A 21,695-nucleotide genomic window follows, 5' to 3' on the forward strand; every position below is an offset into this window, starting at 1 on the left:
CAGTCATGCAGCGCAGATTTCAGCATCCACTAAAGTCCTGCACAAATGCAGGAAGCACGACGGTGTGCCACTGCTGTCTGTCCTGCAGGTCACATTAGGATAGAGATGCTTCAAATGTTTTTTTGAGGGATGCTATAGGAGAACCACTAACACTTTTAATATAAAAAAAGTGTTTTTATATTAGAGATGTGAGCGTGAATAAACTTTAAACTGTTAAAGTGAAGGTTGTTTAAACCTTTTAAAGGTTTATCTGAAGAAAATGCTTCTTTAGGGAACCAATGATGGTTCTTTTATGGCTTCATTTGAAGCTTTATTGTTTCTAGGAGTGCAACATACAGCTTTTTAGTGATTTTGTGATAAGGCAAAGATCTAGAGAAGTTATACCTTTCATGAACTGTAATATGTTTTTATGGTAACACTTTATAATACAGCCCGCCTTTTAGAGAGTAAGTACCAGTGTTGGGCACGTTACTTTGAAAAAGTAATTAGTTATAGCTACTCGTTACTTCTCCAAAAATGTTACTGAGTTACTCCACTATAAAAGTAAATAGTTACCAGTAAAAGTACCTATTGTGTTACTATTGTGTCTCCCTTGTGACTCACACACACATTTGCGCCTTTGTCTGTATGCGCGAAGTTAAAAAAAGTTTATTCAGCTGCTAAAGTAACGTGCAGTAACGGGGTGTCGGAAATGGTAACGGCGTTATAGTTACAGTCAGAGTAATTAGTTAGATTATTCGCTACTGAAAAAAGAAACGGCGGTAGTAATGTTGTTTATTTCAACACTGTTACTCCCATCACTGGAAAGTACTGTGTATTTACAGAGTAAGAATGGTAAAACACTGTTGTTTCTAAATACTTAGTGAGTAAATACAGTGTACTTATAGAGTAAGAACAGTAAAAATTTGGTTTATTGTGGGTTCTTAGTATTATAAAACATTGTGGCTTCTGTATATTAATGAGTACATTTTCTTTAAAATCTCAGTATTCCTGATTGTGTTATTAAAGATATAAATATTATTATATTTTAGTCTTGACATTAGCAACTATACGTTTTCTTCCTGCTCCACCCTGACTGTTTTTAGCTGCTCCACTTAAAAGCATAAATCAGATTCTCATCTTCTTTTTCAAACTCATATATTATTAGAATAATAATTCCCTGGAGTGTGACTGGAACAAAGCCTTTATAACTGCCACGAACAGAGGGCAAAATTGTTATATATTATTTTATATGAAAATTGCACCACAAGTTTAGGGAAATTGCAGGTTCTCCTCTTGTTTATTTTTACCTTATTTAATTATGAGTAGGATCCCCATTAGTATTTAGTATATATAGATTTGTAGAGAACAGTTACACCATAAGTGTTGGAAAGGTACAAGATAAGTTTCAGAAAGTTATCAAAGTATCACTTAGCGGACGTGTTGCTGAGTAAAGGCATGTACACACAAGACATTTTAGTATCATTGCCTCCACCAGCAGCAGCAGCAGCATTAGCTTAGCATAGGCTAGCGCCCAGACAAAGCACGCTTACTTACAGCACGCAGCACTGGCTTGTTTTTGTGGAAAAAGGAAAAGAAAATCCATCAGTCACCTCCGCCGCAGTCTGACATCCGGAAGGGTAATCAGCCAGGCTAGGCTAAGTTAAGCTAATGCTAGGCTAAAGCAAGCTACGCTAACCTAACTACAGTCCTGCCGGCTAGCTAACCAACGACACCCAGCAAAACAGGCGGAAATGCTCACAAACATGCACAGCTTTCACATTAAGATGACTCTTAAACCTCTTAAACAACATAAACCATACGCCGTTTTTTAGTTACAGTCCTGTTACAGTTCACTTGTTGTGGAACTACTTTTTGGTGGAAGGAACAGTGCGTTTTAAAGCATATTCATTGTCTATTTTTTGAGGGTCTTTTATTTTCTTTATTCATTTTGTAAAAAAAAAAAATATATATATATATAAAAGCAATAGAACACTCGAAGTCATGTGTTATCATGAATACCATCACAGCTGTGATTTGGTCATAGGCTTTCGGCTTGTGCCTATGACCAAATCACAGCCATGATGTTGGTCACGATAACATGCAACCTTGAGTGTTTTTATTGCTTTTATACAACAGATCATCACAGCCGTGATGTCATTCACGATAAAACACTTCCTCTCGTGTTCTATTGCTTAGTGTAGTGTAGGACTTATGAGTTTTTATCTTATCTTTCCATAAATACTAGTTGCATAGTCATTGTCCTAGAAATTGGATCGGATGTTTTAATACATAAAAATATATCATGCTTTATATTTTACTGATAAAAGAAAAAAAATGTTGTGTGATTACACTGGCTATTGCTTGTTAAAATGTTGTCTCATATTTGTCACCTTATCATAATACAGTATGTCATTGTCTTCTTTCCCAATTATAATTTGAAAGATTTTCCCTGCATGCCAATCCTAGCGGGCCAAAACTACAAAATGCACCAAGTATTTGAGCCCAGCTGCTACTGGTCACTGGCTCTTCCAGTGGAGGTTTGACTTGGCTATAACCTTTTCATTTCCTACCACTGTTAAAACTATTCACGGGGGCCTGCAGAGAAGGATTTAGCTCAATAGTTGATTCCAGGTTTTTAATGGTTGCCAGTGAGCCAGTGCCAGTCCCGGGTCAGCCTTCAGAATTGCTCTAGGGCTTGCAGCTTCTGTACCTAACCTGAGTAAGCCTGTGTAAGTGTCTGAGCATGTAAAATGATTAAATCCAGCAAAGAAGTCAGATAGCATGATGTCAGCATCCTCAGGATAAGCCTGTTAGCCCTTAAACTCTGCTGAAAGAGAGAGACAGCCGGCGTCAAACCAATTCATTTTACAAGCCACTGGGTACTCACTAAGCAAACACTGTACATAGGCTACACTTCAAGTACAAAAAGTTTTAGACAAGCGCTCACCAAGCTTCTCTCCTAAAATATAAAGGTATTATAGGAAATAATATGATATATAATATATTCTCAACAGAATGTTCAAATATATATTATGATGGGATTATTATTAGGTACAACAAAATATATGTTACCTTAATATTATTAAGCAGCACAGTTTACCTAAACTATATTGTTGTATCACATTTTAAAAATATCTGAATTACTCCTTTTTAAATTTCATATTATTTCATTTCAGATTCTCATATGTCAGAAAAAAAACCTCTATCTGGATAAATCTCATTTTCAGGATAGAGTGAAGATGATCTGTGCAGAGAACTGAAGCGAAAAGTTTCTTTAATATACTCTTTAATATATTCGCATTGTACTAAAATGCATTCCTGTTTAAAAGGCATACAGCTGGAAAAAATGGGAAAATTATGAGTTTCTTTGATTTTACCAAAATGAAAACCTCTGGATTATAATCAAGAGAAAGGTGGATGATCACAAGCCATCAAGCCAAGCTTACAATTTTCCACCAGGAGTGGCATAAAGTTATCCAAAATCAGTGTGTAAGACTGGTGGAGGAGAACATGCCAAGATGAATGAAAACTGTGATTAAAAACCAGGGCTATTCCACCTAATATGGATTTCTGAACTCTTAAAAAAATATGAATCTGAACTTGTTTTCTTTGCATTATTTGAGGTCTGAAAGCTCTGCATCTTTGCATTTTTGTTATTTCAGCCATTTCTCATTTTCTGCAAATAAATGCTCTAAATAACCATATTTTTATTAGGAACTTGGGAGAAATGTTGTTTGTAGTTTATATAATAAAACAACAATGTTCATTTTACTCAAACATATATCTATAAATAGCAAAATCATTCAGAAACTAAAGTGGTCTCTTTCCAGAGCTGTATATACAGCTAAAACAGATGAAAATTATCAACATTAACATTTTAATAACATTACAGTCATTGTGACTTTTAGGAAAATGTGTTTTGGGGCGAAGGGTAGTGCACTATTGGACCCTGTGGTGCGCCCTAAGCTTTTGTTCTTAATGGCATATTTTTACTTCTCTATACTTCGACCTGAGTAATAAATGTGAATACTTTTGGCACCTTGGTGGATCAGTAGCATTAGTAGCTTAGATTCGATTGGTTCAAAAAAGTCCAAAAATATGTTGCTACTCTTAATGCAACATTCATACCACTGTGACATGATTAAATTGTATGTCACTTAATCAGTATGACAGATTTTGCAAACTGTGTTTAGTGGCTAGTTTAATGTAGTGTACTGTAGTGTAGTATAGTGGGTGACACTTCTGCCCTCATAACAGTACACTGGGGTTCAGTTTCCCACCCAGACAGGTACAGTACTCTATACCATACCTTGGGCATGACTCTAACACTACATGATGTCACTGTAACTTGCTCTGCTAAATCCCATAAATGTAAGACATGACCTTAGACTCATGCATGGCTGCTCTAGAGCATTCTATTTTATTGGCAGTACATTTCTATTTGGATCTATTTAAATCAGCTGTGTGGGCACAACTGAATGCCAGTGTCAAAAAGAAGCACCTTATAATAGCTCATTAAAAGAGGTGTCTGGATATTTTTGACAGATTCTGCATATATCAGGTTATCAGATGCATAAGTTTGAGAGCTAGAGCCCAACATTGGAATTGGAACAATGAAAAAAAAAAACATCTTTTCAGTTTGTGTAAAACTCACCTTTAAAAAGAACTCTGCAGTAAAGCTCAGATCAGTGTGCGGAGAAGTTGAATTAAAATGTAATTAATGCCATATAATTATTCATAACTTCTGCTGAACACAGAAGGGCCAGATAAAGTGGGTGTATTTTTTCTTTATGCCAGGCTTTGAGGGCGATGCCTGCTGAGAGGAAGAGCGCAGTAATGGATTCAGTGGGCAGACTGACTGCTATTTTCCACCTTTTTATTTTTTTTACATGGACAACCTATAATTGAAAATGTAGAAATTACTTTCAATTAAATCAGTAGACCAATACGGACTGCTGCTGCCATGATGTAAATGAGTGTTTAAAATGAATAGTTATGTACTGGATGTATCAGATATGCCAAAAACAATGCTATACTTTTGTCATAAATATTTTTTTCATGTTACTGTTAGGTTTACAACGATCAGCCATGACATTAAAATGCTTTATCAGAAATTGTATAATATTGGGTAAACATTTTTTTTAGTGGTTGAAGGGTGGGCATTCTGGCTGGTATGTGTCTACTCAAGCTCTTATCCAACAAGCTATCAATAGCCATCATTAATTTCATTTTTGTATGTGCTGCAGTAGCTCTTCTGTGGGTCTGTGGGTGGCTCCACAAGGCAATTAACTTGTTGCCAGTTGACCTTTGGTCAAAACTGACCACTGTAGGTCAGGAACACCCCAAAATACCTGTCATTTCTAAGAAGAACCAGTTGTCTAGCCATCATAATTTGGCTTTTTATCACTCAACTCCTTACACTTGCCCATGTTTTCTTCAGGAACTGATTGCTTACTTGCTGTCTATTATATCCTAACCCCCCAAGAGATGTCAATATAATCAGATAATCAGGGTTCAGTTTTTTACTTTCTCTGGCAGTGGTTGTAATTAAGCTGAGTTATCTATATGTATATATATTTGATGTGAAGCACGATTTCAAGGAAACATATTCATACATTCATTCTATTTCAATTTAGAACATGGCCTCATTTGTTAACTCATTAATTGCTAACTGCTGAGTTGACACTGCCTTTAAATGTTCTATTAAACTCAATGTGCGTTTTAATTGGCTGGAAGCTGACTCGGTCATAGTCAAAGCCAGGGGGCACAGTACAGGAATCTTAACCTGAAGCATGTTCCTCATGTAGGATAATTAGGAACAAGCTGTGGTTGTGTGTACAGGACCTTTGCCTTGCCAAGGTTAAAATCCACGTGTTCATCTAACTCTTTCTGCTATGACTTTGGCTCCCTGCAGCGAGAAGCCCACCACCCCTGCTTCTCTGTACCGCAAACATTCCGTAAAAAAAAAAACAGCATCTGATATTTCAAAGGCGTAAAAATTCAGAGACGCTTCTCTGTGTTCTTCTACAGCATCACCATCTGATCATTAAACCAACCCACATGGAGTTTTAAGGCAAATTTTAGCATTAAAAATACACCAGCAGGGATAATAAAGTACTTAGGACCTCTTTAGAGCCTTTTTTCGTGTTTTGAAAGAGAGGGGAAAAAAAAGTGTTTTTGAAGAGGGAAGAGCTGGAGGGCTTCTCAAGGTCTTGTCTCCTTTGCTGTGGGTTGTTTACAGAAATCCTGTGTTAAAAGAAGCGCGTGGTGGGAAAAAAAAAGAGAAAGCGCAAACACAGAGTCACTTCAAACGGGCCTCTGAAAGCACTAATTATCACTAATAATCAAAGGCCTTTTAAAATAAATGCAACGGCTCTTCCAACATTTCTCGGAGCTCCAGTGCTTTAAATCCGCATTTAAGAGTGGCAACATGACCCCGTTTATGTAAAATAAAACAAATAATGTACCTGAATCACCGTCATTCATGTTGCTTAGTTTTTTCTGTGACCTCAGGAATATAGTGTACATTTTCTGAAGTGCAATATGGCCAATTCTCACCGATTCATCCAATTTAATCAGCCTTCTGAAGGATGCGTTCCCTGATAAAGCACTCTTGCTAAGAGTTGGCCTTCTCTCTATCTTCCTGCCATTCTGCGATTCTGTAGGTAGTCTATCAGTGGCTGATCTGAAGGCCTATACATTACTAGAGGTAGAGAGCTGCCTCTCTGCCAACAGTAAAACCTTTGGGTGAAAATATGAGAGTATGAGTTAGTGCAGTCCACAGGCATATAGTCAATTCTACTGTGAGCTTTTAACCACCCTGCTTCCCCCCAGGCAGGCAATTTACTGTTTACTCACGCAACTGTGATGTGACCTTTTAGTCTTCCCCAGACCAAGATTCAGTCTATCTGCTCCAACTGAAGCGTGAATTACAGCCTGTACACTCTTAGACACACACACACACACTCACATACGCTCACATAAAGAATAGTCCCAATTAAAGAAAACTCTCCGTTCCCTAATTCTAGATCCAAATATCTTTTTTTATTGCGTCTGTCCAGCTGACATTTGGTGATCATATTAGTATCTGGGTTCGTGTTGTACACTTGCAGCAACTCTCAGGGCAACAATGGAATATAACAGGCCAAGTTTTCGAATACGAAACTAAGTTCTGCTCTCATGAGGAGGCTTGCAGTTGCAATGAATTACATCATATAAAATATGATGTGGTTCAAAAATACTGACCCTATTCTTAACTCTGCAGAATTCCCACGCACAACGCAAGAGAACGCACTCTTGGGTAATTGCAGAGCTAGAACTGCTGCCATAGTTCTTTTTCGTAAGACACGCTATCAAGGCTTGTTTGCAGGCCTCAGGACACGGGTAGTTTACTGTGGCTGTGGAGTGCACTACCTCTGATGTCCGTGCACGTCTCCACACGCTGCTAACATGCCACTTACAGGGTCACTGGCATCACCGATGAGGCTTATCTGTGTGGGATTTGTTGTTGCTAATTGCTAATGGTTCACCCTGCCGTTCTTTAATTCAGCAGACATGCTTTCTGCACCATTAGGCCCGACTTCATTAAGGCAGACAAGAGATTTCAAAGGGACAGTTGGCAAGACTAAACGTAAAGTGGGCCCAGGACAACTGTTTGTAACTTTCCTCAATTTAGAGATAATGACCTACCAGAGATTTAAAGATCATTTAAGAAGCTCACATTCAAATCTTTAGCAAATTTCCAGTTTATAAAAAAAAAGAAATCACAAAACAGGGCTGTAACCCTAATAGTTTGGAGATTTAAAGGTTCATAACAGTGGTTTTATTCTCCAAGTCATTGGGAAACCCCAACCGAAGGCCTTACGTCATATATTCCTATAAATAACTTGGAGTTCTTATTTGTCTTCTACACTGTAAACCCAGAAATAGATTGAACTCAAATTATTTAAGTCTGTTCTACATAAAATTGGATATTTCTAAACAATACTCAACTATTTTGAGTTAGTTGAACATTTGTGAGCACATATTCATTCAAACTGAGATCTTTGAGTTGAACCAACTTTTAATAACTGAGTTTAGTCTGTTGTCATTCGCAGCTTCTTTTCCATTGGCTTCTGTCACAATCTATTTGCATACTGGGTGTGTCCAACAGTTTCTGACTAACACTCACCATCAGTGTGTAGTGATTCCCCCTGGGCTACCTTAGAAATAAATCAACTTCCCCTTTAGTTGTAATAACTTGTAGTTTTAATTTATTCTAACTCAAGTTTTCATTCCCCATTACTTAAAAAAACTTTAGCAAACCCGGCTGCCTTAAAAAAAGATAAGTAAATTCAACTTATCTGGTCTTACAGTATAACAAAGAGAAAAAAGTTAAATCAGCTTCTTCTTTAGTTATAATAACTTGATGTTCTAAGTTATGCTAACTTAATTTTTCATTACCCATTACTTTATCTTTTTAAGGCAACCGGTTTCCTCAAATTTTTAAAGTAAATTCAACTTATTCAGATTTACAGTGTTTGTGTCTCCAATACACTTACTGTGATTTAGAGTTTTCGACTGGAGAAAGGCAACCTACACATGTCCTTCACACAAGTGCTAGATAATGTAGATGTTCATATTCGGGCTGTTACAGACATTGATTATCATTGTTTATTATCAGATTAGATAGAAATATTAGTTAAACAGCTGATAACACAGTTGATTTACTGAACTGAACAAATTACGAACCATCAAACCAAAACACGTGGTGGTAATTGATTTTTGTTTTAGCATTAAATGTCATTTTTTGAAGTGGTTTCTGTAAGTAAGCACTGTGCACTGTGGTATTGTCTGTGTAACCTGTAGCAGGAGCAGGCTGGACAGTTTTTTATTGCTTGGGTGGCAAACAAATTGATTAATGTGCTAAACAAATATGTAAAACACATAAACTGTCCACTGGGCAGGTCAAAGCATCATTGTTAGCAGTTTTCACATACTGTCTGCTAAATGATTGATTGTCCACAGAAAACATAACAAAAATAGAGATTGCTCTGTAAATGCAATAATGACAAAACTACCACAACTTACTACCACCATGCCTCAAAGGATTAAGATTCCTTTTGGTACTATCAAAGACTCACACATGTTTCTGAGGGTTGTCTGAGCTTCTAAATGTAATTTGACAGATAAGACCACCGAAGATTATTAAATGTAATAATCACCAGTAAGGCAAGAAAAAACGCCACATACCATTTTCTAATTCATTTTTTTTTCCTTTTCTGTGCTGACAAACAAACAAACTTCTTAAGCTGTTGCTCAGTGCCTTTAAGTTCTACTCTTGTTCTTATCTGTTTACAACTAACATTGCAATACTGTATTTTTTAGTCAGGGCCATTTTAAGGGATTTGGGGGCCTAAAGCAAAATGGATTAGGCCATTGCTATGACATGTCGTTAAATACGATAAATTGTGAATATGAAACAGATCTGTATTTTTCTTATCCTGTTAATACAACATATTACAGTGTATAGCCAAATGATCAGCCCGTTTGAAAACATGCTCCATGTGTACCAATCAGGTAGGCCTAATTTATCCAATGTAGATTTTCACTTAACACCGTCTTGTTTTCTTTCTTTCTTTTTTTCTTTCTTTCTTTCTTTCTTTCTTTCTTTCTTTCTTTCTTTCTTTCTCTGACTTCATGATAATTGAAGTTTCATATTTTGCCGGCTGCAGGAATCACGACCCTGGCTGATTTCCTACTCTCAGCAATTAGTGGGAGGATAACAGTGCCATTGTACTTTCCTTCATTGATCATCACAGAATTAAAGGGCCACTAGGCAATTGATTGGTTTGCTTGCCTTGTTGCTATGGTCCTGTTGTCAGTTCTCAGTCCTTCAAACTATTACACAGAAAGATGTTCATAGGAGAAACAGAAGGCCTCTCTCTGATAAAAAAACACACAGGGAGTTAAATGTTACATAGAACTTCATTAATTAATCTGTCATGATTGAACATCATTCATCATGCATTACAACACATGCAAACGGCACAAAAGATAGCCAATATAAAAAGTTAAAATATTACATTTTAATGTGCGTAAATCATTTTATAACTTCCAAGTCAAAGGCCTGAAGGTCTTTGCTATTAGTGACATTGTCTGTTCACTCCTGTGCTGCACGTTTAACAATGTAACAGATTCAGACTTTGCATTATGAGACACACATACATAAACCTTCTGTGGGTAGGAGGTCATGGATGCTGATCTGAAGGCTTTTGTCATGTCTCATTTAACAGCACCAGGCACATTAGACCTGTCTTATCTAACATCTCTACAGAGAAACTTTCAGAGACTTTTCCGTTGAATCTGTTAACTAGTAAAACAAATGACGGTGACTGAAGTGTCAAGAACAGTACGCTCACATAGCAAAAGTAATGGGACAGGTATGCTAGTATGTGGGATGTGCACATGTGGTCTCCTGCACTGAATGGATGTGAATTCTGCCAACAGAGTTGCTTATCTGTTCACACAGACCATTCTAGCCAGATGCTGGGGGTCAAGATCATTACAACCATTTGCTCTGTCCACTGTGGGAGGTAATGCCTCCCACAACATATTCTTAACACCCACATGACACTGTGAACCAAGGATTGTTCATCGCCTGCACCCAACTTTAGAACTGGAATGTACCATCCATCTGGCCACCACTATTTGGTCTCATTCGAGCACCAGATTACCCTTGTAAAAAAGTATACTTAAATTATGCTGAAATAGTACTTAAGGTATGCTTTTTTGGAACCACTAATTTGTACTTAATTACTACTTGTTTGTAATTAAAATGATAGACATTTGCACTAAATTTGTACTAAGTATACTAGCCTTATATTATTTTCGCCACTATTTAATACGTTTTAAGTGCATTGTGTAAGCTGTCCGACGAAACAATAAAATCACATTAAAGGTGTGATTAAATTATAGGTTTAACATCACATACAAAAACTAAGATTTTTTTTTATTAAGTGCAACTAAAATTAACTTTTAAAGTATAGTTTTAACACATAAAAAGGCTTATCACAGTTGTTATTTGTATGAGAAACACAAAATAAATTAATATTTTGCTATCAGATTTTACTGAAGTACAGTTTTATTGTGGAAATAAAGGCTCCTATGACACATGTAGTACAAGAAAAGTTTTTTTTAATAAAATGCAGTTTTATGACATAATACTAAGTTTTTATTAAGTACATCACCAGTACAACATTAGCAAAGACAAACAAAGTATGCATTTTTTTAAAAGTATACTGAAATACAGATGAAGTAGGTAAAAATGTAAGTATAAGGAGAAAAATGTACTTTAATTATCCACATATAGTTCGAGTACACTATTATTATATTTAAATAAACAGCTTTTTCACAAGAGTACTCACAACTTATACAGATGTGGGCATTCTCAAGCCAAGATTAATTTACATACTATAGTCCCATGACTTTTGGCACATCAGTGTACTATTTATTTATTTATTAATTTTTTGCAAAAAATAAAACAAGTCAGCATTTCCACTCTTGTTAAAACAGCACTGAAACAAGAAGAGTGTGTCTAAATGCAAAACTAGCTTTTTTAAAGCTTAGGCATTTTTCCTTCAATGCAAGATAAAAAAGTAATCACATTTAAAAAGACTGCCCTGCAATATGTGTGTGTGTGTGTGTATATGAAATGAAATCCAGTCACTATGGCAACTCTGGAAAGGCCCCGTAGTTGAAACAAAAGATGAAGACGGGGTGTTTTTGGCTGTATTGTACATAACAGTGCTGGTCAGGTCTCTACATCCAGTCAGAGTGAGAGAGAAAAAGAGAGAAAGGCATTCACTGACACCACTAGACCCTGACCCGCTATGTGTACTTAGCTGGCTAATCGCGGGGCCAACAACCCGCTGTCTGGCTCGAGGCAAGCCGAGCCACTAATGAGGTTAAAATGTAAACAATCCCATTCTGGCCTACACCTGGAGAACTCCTAGGAACGTACAGAAGGCAACGAAAAGCTGAAAAGGTCTACAGTCACGGATGTCAGCAGGAAAGGGTAGACTGAACAGCAGCCATTAGCGTTAGAAGTGTTTGTGCTTGCCTCTTTTTCTGTCTCTCTCGCTTTATTGAGGGCTTTTTTGCAAAGTGCTGGGTGAAGGCCAAGCCAGAGGACGCCGTGGGAAGTCTCGAAGCGCACCGAGTTCTAAGAGTGCGGCGGCTGAGTGGCGAGGTGAGCCACTGAAAGACTCCATTGTGCGTTGAAAAGCTGCTGCTAGTGTAAAGTCCTTCATGTTGCATTAGGAGTGATGTTTTGATGCTGTGGCGTTGGAGGCCATGGAGGTCGACTTTCGCACACATGCAAACACACAAAAACACACCTAGTGTATTAATTTCACTATAAATATACACAGATACAGTGGTGTGAAAAAGTGTTTTCCCCTGTATTATTTCTTATTTCTTTCATGTTTTCTTACTCTTTCATATTTCAGATCATCAAACTAATTTAAAGATTAGTCAAAGACAACACAAGTAGACATAAAATGCAGTTTTAAAATGAAAATTTTTATTATTTTTATTATTATTATTATAAAGTGAGAAAATAAACCCAAACCTGTGTGAAAAAGTGTTTGCCCCACCCCCAGTAAAAAAAAAAACTAACTTAACTGCATGGCAGAGTGACAAGTCGAAAACCACTACTGAGCAAAAATAACATTAATGTGTGTCGCTATTTTGCCAGAAAACATCTTGATGATCCCCAAGACTTTTGGGAAAATACTCTCTGAAATGATTTTTGGAAGGTGGGTGTCCCGTTACATCTGGCATTAAAGTAACACTGCAGTATACCCACAGTAAAACATGGTGGTGGTAGTATGATGGTCTGGGGGTGTTTTGCTGCGTCAGGGCCTGGAAGAATTACTGTGATAAACAGAGGCGTGCAGACATAGACATCAGGTGGTGCTAAAGCACCAACTCTGCCCTTTATCAACCAAAGTGCCCTTTTGAAACTTTTTTTTTATATTATTATTATTATTATTAAGATTTTACTGAGGTCGGTTTGAAATTATCTTTTGAAAACCTGAGAGATTAAAAACGAGTGAAAACAGAATGCCCTGAAATCAGCTCACACACACCCAACCTCTCTCTTCCTCTGTCACGGAAGGCACGCTAGATGCGCTGCAGCAGCAGTTCAGTTGAGCGAGTCTTCAGCACAGCACACACGGCAATGGCTACTTCTCCCCCGTGTCCCACCAGCCAGGTAACATACACATCAAGTAAAATCCTACCGTTTGCCCTCTAAGCCCAATGTGAAATGAGTTTGTTGTGCAGTAAAATGTCTCATACAGCACCAAACTACTAAGCATCTTTAGCCGACTGGTCACCAGATAAACTAGCCGCTCTAGCCCAAATCAATGATAGATAAAGTTTTTTTTATAATAAAGTGTTCCACGTGCGCTAAAAAGTGCCCCCCCCCCCCGAGCACTTGCCCCCCAAAATGTCTGTGCACGCCACTGGTGATAAATAAAACCATGAATTCTGCTGTCTACCAAAAAGTCATGATGGAGAATGTCTGGCCATCTGTTCGTGACCTCAAGCAAAAACAAACTTGGGTTCTGCAGCAGGACAATGATCCAAAACACACCAGCAAGTCCATCTTTAAATGGCCGAAGAAAAACAAAATGAAGACTTTGGAGTGGCCTAGTCAAAGTCCTGGCCTGAATCCGATTGAGATGCTGTCATGGCTTTATTATTTGCGCCACCGTGTGTCCTTAATGAGAACTGCAGGGTATTTTCTTTTTTAGAGTTTCTTGAATTTCAATTGGCTCATATAGTCACATGTTTGAGGTTATAGTTCAGATCAGCCATTTTGTACCCTGTTTTGTAAGAGCTCACATGTTCTCGGGAGCTAACGAGAATCCTTGCAATCCTCACGTGCCGATCCATGAAGAAGCTTTGCCGTAAGTTTATATTGTGTAAATATGTTGGCAAACGTTGTAAATATGTTTATTTCTTGAATGTGTTATTGTTATATAATGATAGATGTCTAACTTAATTGAACTAGATATCCAATCCAGTGTTGCTCATTTTCTTTAATGGAAATGTATATTTGTTTATTCAATTGTGAATTAAGCAGTAAGAAGTATTTTTGTATTTATTTCAGTTTTCACACAATAGAGAGCATTTGGAGCTCATGTTGCTCAGGACATTACAAGTAAAGAACTCTACACTCTACTTCAGCGCCTGTCTTCATTCAAGCCTCTCATATCTCTGTGTTTAGCTATCTGTCGATACATACAGCCCCACGTGTGTAGGGGACAGAATAGATGCTGTGGCATCACCTTAAAAGGGGGTTCATGCTGAAAAACCCTCCTGTGTGGCAGAATCACAAGAATTCTGTAAAAAAAAAAGAGTGAAACAAAATTCCTAATTGAAAGTTACCACAAACATACCAAACATACCAAAAAAATTGCAGTTGTTGCTGCTTAGGGTGGCCAAACCAGTTATAAGGTTTAGGGGCAATCACTTTTTCACTTTTTCAGGTTTGGATTTTTTCTCCCTTAATAATAAAAGCCTTCATTTAAAAATGCATTTTGTGTTTACTTGTATTGTCTTTGACACATATTTAAATTACTTTAATGATCTGGAACCTTTAAGAGTGAAAAACATGCATAAAAAGTCATGAATATATATAGATATAGATTATTCCAGATTGCATTAAATATGGTAATTTGATAAAACTGTACAGTTGCAGTAGATCAATTAAGCAAAATACTGAAGTTTAACATCATTCCAAAAACAGTAGTATTCATAACATATTGTTTTACCAGCTTCAGTCTAATCCAATATGTTTACAGCAATCCAGGCATATTTAAAAGGCTTGAAAGGAGTAGCTTTTATTTTAAGGTCACTCCTTTGTTTGTATTACTGTATCACTGTGTAAGAAGTGCCACAAAAGGAATTATAAACAGCCTCTAGCAGTTAGATGTTTTTATAAGTTAACAAAGCAGTTTAGATGAAAGAACCCTTTACAGAGCTCTTTTTCGGGGCCTTAAAGAACCGTTTTTACTTTTTAGAGTGCACCATTAAACAGAATTTTTGCGCCAAGAAGAAGGAATCACGTGCGTTAAAATTTAAATTGTTTTTCATTCCTGACTCAATAAAATGTTTATTTTAAACAAGTAGTCCTAAACATTTGGCACTACACACATCCTAATCTCATGCAGACCAGCCAGGAACAGTCACTCGCAGATAAAAATAACAGTTTATTACAAAAGGGACTAGGCTTACAAGGATTGTGAGGGGCAGGCAAGGTCTGCAATAGAATGGCAGCAAATATAAACAACATACCAAAGAGTAGTCAGGCAAAGCAGGGTCATACACAGTAAATCCAAAAAAACAAGGGAGAAGGCAAACGACAAGTCCAAAAATACAAAAATAATATGTAACAGGTGAACAATGTTAAACAAGGCAAACGATCATAAACGGTAATACAAAAAAGGGTCAGTAACAAAATGACAAAAACAATGAAACACATCATCAAAGAGTTATGAAAACTGGACTCAATACTCAGCAATGAACTGGGCTAACAGAGGGGTCTATATACTAGAGAGGGCAGGTGGAGCCAATTAGTACCTTATAGAGAGTGTCATGTGATCAGTGGAGTCAGTCCAGTATTGGTCCATGCTGGGAAATTGAGTCTTTATAACACAGAGTCTTGAGAAGGCAGACTCTCGCAGACAACATCGGGACTGACACCAAAACACATCCAGTAACTGGTCACCAAATTATATTTATCATCTACATGCAGTAGTGAAAGCTATTAAAAATATATATTATTATTATTATTAACAACTAAATCATGCTAAATATGAAAGGGTGTCAGGGTTTTTGATCAGGCAGGGAGACATGGAGCGGACGCGAACCCAGGTAAGGGTGGTTTATTTAAATAAATAAAAATAAATCAAGAAACAAAGAAAGAAAACAAACTAGAAACGAGAAACTAAAACAAGACGGAAATAAACTAAACAGCTAAATCTAAATCAACGAGAACATAAACGTGGAATGGACAAGACAAAGCAGGTTAGTGCAAAGGCCGACGAACAAAGACTGAAACACTGGGACTATATATAGACAGGAACACACACGGGAAGTAGAAACACCTGAGGCTAAGGGGCGGAGCTACAAATGAACACAGGTGAATGGAAAACTACTGGGGAAGAAACGCAGGAGTACGGGTCACACACACAGACACATAGGAACAGACAGGAAACAGGGCAAAGGGAAATGTTTTATTAGCATGAAAACATGAACGCCGATGTTCTATTCCCTTCCGTTATTAAGAAATGAAGCCAAAATTGTCAACCATGTTGTCAGTATTTAGTAGTCAACTCAATTAATCAACTTGTCTTCAACTGGTAGACCCGCCATTCACTGTAAAAGTGCAGTTCATGTAAGTTGAATTACAATACAGCCACTCCATGTAGTGAAGAGAAAGAGTCTTCCAGGCCCTATAGATGACCTGTACACCCAAGGGTTTCAATCCCTTCATTCCTAAGGGTATTCTTAACATAAAGCACAATTCATTTTTAAAAACTGATTTCTGAGTCAAAATTAAATTGTGTAAAAATATTAGCACAAAGGGAACTAAGTGCTGGAATCAGATAAAGTAGATGGAAAGTAAAAAGACATAAAAAAAAGGAATGTTTTGCCATTAGAACATATGGAGATAAACAGAGCTACACATTATGTCACAGCAACAATTTGTAGACACCAGATTTGTGGTGGCTTCATTTCTCAGGTTTTTCTTATGTTGTTCTGTTCATGTTGTTCGTGTTTTTCAAGTTTTCCCAGATATTGCAGGTCTGTTTTAGTGCACTTACAGGAATTGTGCAAAATATGTGTTGAAAAACTTGAGGTAGAAACAACAATCACACACAACAACAAAGTGCAAATTCTGTATGATGAAGTGTAAGAGTGAATAAATGGGATTGTGTGAGTAAGTGTGTGTGACAAAGAGGGAGAGAAAAAGAGAGAGAGAGAGACAGATGGGACGTATGTGTTTACATAGGGGTTTGAAAAAAAAGTGAGGTGTTTGTAGAGGTGATATTGTTTGTTGGAGGGTGTAACCTACCGAACAATGTATGTATGAAGTACAGCTAAGCTTTTCTTATTCATTTTCTGAAGCAAATTACAGCTTCAGTTCAAATGAACCCTAGAACGCTAACGCTGGGTGTTTTCACCCACATTTTTTCATTGGAAAGCTTCAGGGCTCATTTATGTCATTAATGTTATGGTTGATTCCCTCCTACAATCTATGTTTGTTTCAAGAGGCATGCATTCGGATAATTTTAATATGACATTAGTGATAGAGAGTAATATATTTTATGGGTGTAGTTTTACCTGATGTTAGTGTTTGTGTGTTTAAATCAGGAGCTCACATGTTCCAGGAATGGGTGGAACACAGAGCAAGTTTCCAGCAGCAGCATTATTATTCTTCTTAGGACATTATCTGTTAAGAATTACCTGATTTTCCAGTAATCCAGCTTTTTTATAGGGTCATCAATGGTACCTTTTTTATTTTATGTGATGTTGTATATTGCAAAATTAAAGAAGGGTTCCAAAACTTACAGTCATACAGTGTATACCCAACGTTAGTGATGGGGTTACCAATTTTAATGTTAGTGTTCTAGGGTTAAATGTAAGCTTTGTTATTGAGGCTGAACTGCAAAAAAAAAACAAAAAAAACATATGATTGCTGTAAAGTGAGATTCATATGGGAATATGAGAAGAAGACAAAAAACAAAGAATTTCAGTTGTGCAAAACCTACAAAAGGTCTTTATTAGGTCTGTTTTTTTATTTTTCACTTTTGCAGTTTATATTGTGGTTTATTAAAAATGGACAAATGAAAAATTCTCTAAATTACCTACAATAATTAATTTTCTATTGAATTTCATTTAAATTTTACAATTAGTTTTTCCTTCTGTAAGAATGTCCAAATGTTACATTTCACTCCATTTTGCTCCCATTTCTGTTCTGTCTGTGTGTGTGTATGAGTGAGAGAGAGGAAATAGCAGTTATTTTCGATTGCACTTTAGTGGGTCAGAACCTGGCTGACTGGTTCAGTGTTAAGGGGCGTTTGAGGCAGAGATGGGGGTCACACTAACTGCAGGCTATACACACACACACACATACACACAGAGATACACAGGCCAGGGGTCTCTGAGTTATGACGAGACTTTCAGATCTGGGCTCAGCAGGGGTCACTTTACCTGAGGTGAAAATAAGCCACTGTCAACACATACGTTTAATGACCACGTGCTTATGTGTTTGGATAAGCCTCTGTGCATAATGGTACATGTTTTCATAGGGCTCGGATAATTTGCTCCATATGTGTGTTGAGAGCACCCTGGAAAATGAGTGGCAGCCCATTTTTTTTCCATTCCCTCTGCCAGAAGAGGTTTGCCATTTGTTACTAATTTAATATCCCTGAAATCTGCCCCGCCAGCGCAAATAAAAGGTATCGACAAAAATATCTTGCCATGTTCCCTCCCTCTGTCTGTCTCTATTATTCTCTTTACTTAGTCCATTTCTTTTCTCATTTCTCTTTGTTTGAACTAGCTCCCACCAACCCCCTCTCTCGCTCATCCCTCCCTCCCCCTTTCTCTTTTTCTGTCTTGTTCAGTGTTTGTCGTTGCAGACAGAAAGGAATGATCTCTCTGCTCCTGAAGAGTTTAATTATCACGGCAACCTTGAACAATAATGGAGAGTCTGTTGAGTCAATAATGCATATCTGCGTTTTACACTACAGATGCGCGCCTCCTCAGCGTTTTCCTGCATGTTGAGTGGCCGCGTTGCCGCGCAGCCGCTAATGATTCCATCTATCAGTCCTCCGGCCTCCGCTGTTTTAATATTCCTACCAGCGTTCACCTGAAAGCCCCCACTCTTCTCATATTCGCCTCAGCTTTCTCCACACGTCCTGTTGTGTCGGCGCCTCTGCGCTTTGATGAATCAATTGAAGATTTGATTACAATGCCAGCAGAAGCAATGGTGAAGGCGGCTGAGTGACGGGACGGTGCTTCGTCTTTTAAGAAGACAGTCAATCCTACCTCTGGCTTCCAGGAAATCTGAGATTTGATTCCGAAGATGATGTGGTTGATTGTGGCAATACGGAGCAAAGTAGCGTCTCTCATCTGCATGTCTGGGCCCTCAATTTCTCAGCTAACGCGAGAGCTGCCGGTCCTAAACGCTCTGTTCCTTCGCTCGGCATCCGAAGCCGCTCAGCCCGAGCGGTGAAACATGAAGCCATTATGTCTCCTTATCCAGGACTCGGGGACTGGAAATAGATTGGCACTTTGACGAATCGCACAGAGGTTTTCAAATAGTTTCAGTAACAATTAGGCGGAGAAAAACTCCTGGCTCCCTCTGTGTCATTCTGTCAGAGTGATTATGTTTAGGGCGAGGAGCAGAGGAGGAAGAGAAGGCAGCGGAGCTCTAAAAATACTCCGCCGAGGAGATGGCATTGGCAGGCCTCCCGGCTTTCTCCGTCATCCAACGCCACTGTTGATTTAGCTAAGCAGGAAGCAGATGTTGACGGGAGCGGTGTGTGCAGCGTGCAGCGACCCTTACTCGCCAACAGGGGGCACGTTTCCATCAATAACGCTCACACCGGACACAATGCTTCACCACAGCCTGTTTGATTGCAGGGCTCCAGCATTATGCAGCTGTGCTGTATCTGCTCTGCTCGTTTCTCCTAAGGCCATGTTAAAGGTAAATATCGAAAGGCTGAGGGACGGAGGAATATGAAAGGGCAAAGGCTTTGTGCTTACAGTTTTAGACACCGCTCCTGAGATCCTTGCAGACCCAGGCATGGTTTTGATCTATTTTTGATAAGGAACGGGCCTTTGTTGCACCAACCTTCCATAGCACTTTATTTCTTTTCTCAGATAGACAGTTCTAAAACATTATCTTCATTTAAGAAAGAATGAGCTTTCTTATCTGGAGTCTGAATGCGGCACGCCTCAGTGTTTGGAGCTCTCCATAATATTCCTGATATTCGTGGTGGTGCGTCTGCAGTAATTATTTTGTGAATAATTACACAAAGATTAATGCAAAAGATAAGGAATTGTTAAGAATGAGTCGAGGACATCACAGTCTTTTCAAAGCAAAGACAGACAGGGGTAGAGAGAGCAGGAACAATAGAGAGTTTGGGAACTAAGAACAAGTTGGATGCAATTAAGCATTCGCAAACCTTCAAGGAAGGATGTGAAAAAAAGAAGAAAAAAAAAATAGCGGCCAGTTAAAGTGAGGCATCAGATTGGAGATAGACTTATTCCTTTGGTAATACAAACCTTTGTGGGGGATTTAATTAATTTGAGCGTGTGATTATGCCTCGCCAGCGCTTCAATAATTGCTTGCATCTAAAACGCTTTGCTATTATTGCTATTATAGAATTCAATTTTACTCTCCACTTCCTCTACCCTTTTTCTGCCATCCAGAAGCCCCAAAAACAAACCCGGCGGCGGCATTTACCTTTCCACATTCGACAAATTCCCGCCAACGCTGAGAGGCTTCAGCTGATTAGATAGATTCATTTCCCCATGACATGTCAATAAATCTGCTTTATGTTCTCGTGTACTGCAGCACAACAACCCGACTCTGCTGTTGCTGGGGCTCAGCGCTGTTTGGACTGCATAATGCATCCTTTACCAACACTCTGCTTCATTAATGTATTTCATTACCTGCTTCTACTTAACCCTTTGTGCCCTTTTTAAACATGTAGAGCTGCTGAATCTCAATAGATGATACGTCAAGCAGTATTGACTGTAATATTTGTTGTGAGGCTTGGAAAACATGTGTAGCCAAGCAAGAACAGAGACCGCTCGTGTCTGCTTGATCTGACAGGTCTTGCCGAATGTGAATTCATGTGTGAGCTTACATGTTGTTTGTGTGTACAGCAAGACGGGCGTGTGTGGGTGCATGCATGCGACACGCATTCTGTTCCACTCGTCTCTGAGTTTGTTTGTCTTGTGTATGGGCGAGCACATGACTGCTCATCTGGAGCCAGCAGTCACTCAGGGATTACAGAGTTCAGACAATGCAAACTTTGATTATTGGGATTAATCCTGCTTTTAATGGAGGAAAAAAAAAAGAAGCAAAGATTGCTTTTCCAGAATGAAATTGCTGCACATTTCTGTTCAGTACGACAAAGCAATCATTCCGGATGTCCATCTTAAGCAGCTTCCTCATCATTCGGCCGCTCAATCGCTCTTCACTGAGGGCGATCCACTGCGCAGTCCTATTCAACAGGCGCAGGATCTGCTGGCAGAAGCGTAAGTTATTATCGCCATGAATTACGACTCGGGATGAATTCGATTTTATGACATCCACTCGCGCGCTTCCATCTGACTGATTGAATTCATACAGCATATTTGATTTTGCCACCCTGCGTGACAGCCCCGCATTTGCATATTTGAGTCACGGCGTAATTGTGTATAACATGTTAGTTACACGCTAATTGCTACGTATCCCATCATTACACTATTAACAGCAGAGAATTAAGTTTAATTCCGGGTTCTTTTCACTGCAGACCTCCACATCAGATGTATGCAGGGAAACCGCAGCATAGGCAGCCACCGGCCCATTTTAGATAATTAGCTCACGGTTCAGTGCAGAAGGTTAACTGCAGGCCGTACCTGAATGCAAGCGTGCCTAAAAA

At 38.4% G+C, this 21,695-nt stretch overlaps 1 long non-coding RNA gene across 1 annotated transcript; it reads left to right on the forward strand.

The window, feature by feature from the left end:
• Window positions 1-13,718: 13,718 nt before the first annotated feature.
• Window positions 13,719-14,211, forward strand: LOC111196051 (uncharacterized). The gene is made up of 2 exons (XR_002651993.1): window positions 13,719-13,937; window positions 14,141-14,211. It is a non-coding gene; the product is annotated as an uncharacterized LOC111196051 (long non-coding RNA).
• Window positions 14,212-21,695: the final 7,484 nt, after the last annotated feature.

Source organism: Astyanax mexicanus, chromosome 1 (genome assembly GCF_023375975.1).
Source record: "Astyanax mexicanus isolate ESR-SI-001 chromosome 1, AstMex3_surface, whole genome shotgun sequence".
Taxonomy (NCBI): domain Eukaryota; kingdom Metazoa; phylum Chordata; class Actinopteri; order Characiformes; family Acestrorhamphidae; genus Astyanax; species Astyanax mexicanus.